Raw genomic sequence first — 3,531 nt, forward strand, 5'->3', positions numbered from 1 at the left:
AGCTGCGCTCCACGAAGATGTGTACACATTTGTATCATCGGCATAAACTGCAAGACTTGTATTAGGATGTTTAGGCAAATCATTGATGTGGACATTGAACAAGATCGGGCCCAAGATAGACCCATGGGGGACACCCATTAAGATATCAAAAAGAGGAGAGAGTTCTCCCTGAAAAGAGACCAGAAACGATCGCCCCACAAGGTAACTACTAAGCAATTTAACAATAAAAGTAGGCAAACCAATTGAATTTAATTTATATAGCAAATCGGCATGCCATACCGAGTCAAAAGTTTTTTGCAAGTCCAATAAAACCATGGCCGAACTCCGATTCTTGTTTAACTCCATGGAGAAGTATTCCGAGACTCTAAGCAATTGCAAAACAGTAGAGTGGCCTCTCCTAAATCTAAATTGTTCATTAATAATAATATTGTTACTATTCAAAAAAGAATTGATCTGAAAGCAAAATAATTTTTTCAAAAACCTTGCTAAAAGAGCTCAGCAGGCTAATTGGTCTGTAGTTTGAAGGCGAAGATTGAGATTTGCCTGGTTTAGAAAAAGCCAATATTAATGCAGTTTTCCAGACTTTGGGAAAATAAAATAATTTAAATGAGGCTTTAAAAATATAATAAAGTTGCAGAATAATCTTAAAAGCAGATTTTTTAAGCATGATATTAGTGATCTTATCCTTGCCAGGAGCTTTATTATTCGGCAATTTATTAATTACAAAGGCAACCAAGTTCGGAGTTAAATAACTCAAATCCACAGGAGGATTTGATTCATCCAGAGACATAATGAAATATTTCACCTTCGTATCATGCGGGAAGGCAAGACTTAAAGATGACGAAAAATTTGAATAAAAACTCTTTGCAAGCGCCGCTGACTTATCAGCCGGGTCGTAGATAATACTTTGATCCTCCAAAATAAACGGAGGTGCAGGAACGCTTATTCGCTTTCGGAATCTTAATGTATTCCAAAGAGACTTATCTTTAATATTAACATCTTTAAGTTTATTAAACCAATAAGCATCCCTAACCTCCTGTAGAAGATTTTTGATATGTGAATTCAAAATGTTGCGAAAGATTTTATAGCGTGAAAAACCCGTTCTCTCTGATATTTCCTGTGGAAATAATTACGAAGTTTAACCAAGAAATCATGTCGCTCGGAATATAATGGATCTAAGGAATGATAATGATATCCAAATTTATTAATAGTTGAGGCTGATTTAAGGGATCTATGTAAAAACTTCTGAAGTTCCTCAATACATGAATCTACATCATCATCACTCCTGAGATCAAAATTAATTTTCCATTTATTAGTTGCCTCTCTAAAGCTTTCCCAATCAGTTTTATAATATGTTTTGTCTTTTTTAATTACAGAAGTATTTTCCAGGTCTAAAATTATAGGAAAATGATTAGAGGATAAGTCCTCCATCGTATAGCAATTATTATCAAAAGAAATATTCTTAGCCAGGAAGATATCAATATTAGAAGGGTTTCTACGCGGAATTTTGTGAAAAAAGGTGGAACTATAAATAATAGAAATATTAGATTTATTTAAATAATTGTATAAATACACCCCTCTCGTATTATTAGAAAAATTATTCCAAAGTCTATGCTTAGCATTAAAATCTCCGCCAATGATCACTCTTAAATAAGCATCAAAAAAAGCATTTAAAGAATCAAAGGAAAAATCAGATTTAGGAGAGGCATACGCAACACCTACCGTAAATCTCAGACCCGCACAGACCTCGACCAGGAGTAACTCACAGCCCTGCAAAATGCAGGGAGGTAAAACGACATATTTAATTGACCTGCTGATAATAATCGCCAGTCCCACTGCAATAACCTTGTCGGAATCCTGGCGAACAACATCATAGCCAGCGAAAAAAAAATTAAAATTTGGGTGCACCCATGTTTCACTGACTAAAGCGATATCAATTTTATTGTCAGCCAAAAATTGACCCAGCTCCAGCACTTTATTCTTAAGACTTGTGGCATTCCACAAGCACAATTTAAGATTTGTTAACATTTGCGAGTTGAAGGCTAATAAATTAAATCAGCTGCCTCAATGAAAGCTTGCAGTTTACTAAGACCATTGTTACAAGAGGCAAGTTACAAGATTAATATTAAGTTGTTTGATAACACTGAGCATGTCCGGAATATCAACCAACTGCCTCAGCTTACTAATTTCCGAAAACAAGTTATTAACGTTGTCAATATCTTCCGATCTATTATTTCTGTTTACATTTGTAACCGCTTCCGCATAAGATCTAGCAGGCGATCTCATACGAACAGATGTTGTTTGTTTACTGTAAGGATGAGAAGTAACCGGAGCCGAATTCAAATTTAGCTGACTATTGGAGACAAAACTACGGTTAGGATTAGAGGCTACTTTTGCGTGCAAGCGCTCCGGATCATGCAAAAAATTTGATAAAGCGTGCGAAGCAGGTTTGACAGATCTTTTCTCCAAGAATTTTAAATAAGCAGAACATTGAGTGAAACTAGCCGGGTGATCTTCTTGGCAGTTACAACATTTAGCCGGAATGTCAGGAGAGTTTTTACATTCCGTGGTTAAATGATCCGCAGCACACTTGACACAGCGAGGTGACTTGAAACAGTTAGTTGACGTGTGTCCAAAAACTTGACATCGATAACACTGCAGAATCTTCTTGGTGTTGATGAATTTGTCCCAGTAGATCCGCGAATTGAATAAAAATCTGATTCTTCTTAAATGTGAAAGCGTATATTTGGCACTGAGATTGATTTTGAAAATAGCATATAAGCTTTTTTCTGCATTAATATAAGTGCATGAGTTAATAATAATGCCAGCGTCCTTCAATTCTTCTTTGATAGATAAATTTGGGATGTTAAGCAATCCTTTAAGTGTGACCGTGATACTCTTCTCTTCAGGCAATGAATACGTGTAAAAAGATAAATTTTTTGCAATGGCAAATTTATTAAAATCGGTAAAATCTTCGAGCTTATTAAACTGTAACTTAACTTGATTCCCGAGAAATTTCAAATGAAAATTGTCACCAATATCTTTCTTCAACGATGTGGACAGAGTTTGAAAGTCCTGAGGTCTTTGATTTAAATAGATAGGCGGTGGACGTCTTTCACGACTGTTCACAGAGGCCAAAGGAGAACAAGGCGCATCACTGGCGCGATCCCGTCGCCCATCCACGCTAGTTTCACCAAAAGGGCTAATTTTCTTGCGAGCTCATCTGACGTTAGCAGAAGTATCGCAGGGTTCCTCATGCATATCATGCATATCCAGAGATGTAGCAAGGCATTGAAAACGATTATTAGAACTAAAATTACTTTGTACAGTAGCGACTTCCTCAATGCGAGGTACCTTGTCTAGAACGTGAGTAGCAGCGTCATCAAAGCGAGGCTGTTTGTCAGTATGACCGGAAACGGATGCTCCGACCAGATGGTCAGATGCAAGTCGCTTTACAGCCGTCTTGTTGGTATTTTTGCCCTCCGAGTTAGAGGGACGTCCACTGTCATCGTCGTTTTCGGTGAAAAACTC

Source organism: Temnothorax curvispinosus, unplaced genomic scaffold (assembly GCF_003070985.1).
Source record: "Temnothorax curvispinosus isolate PA1 unplaced genomic scaffold, ASM307098v1 QBEX01004172.1, whole genome shotgun sequence".
In the NCBI taxonomy this organism is placed as follows: domain Eukaryota; kingdom Metazoa; phylum Arthropoda; class Insecta; order Hymenoptera; family Formicidae; genus Temnothorax; species Temnothorax curvispinosus.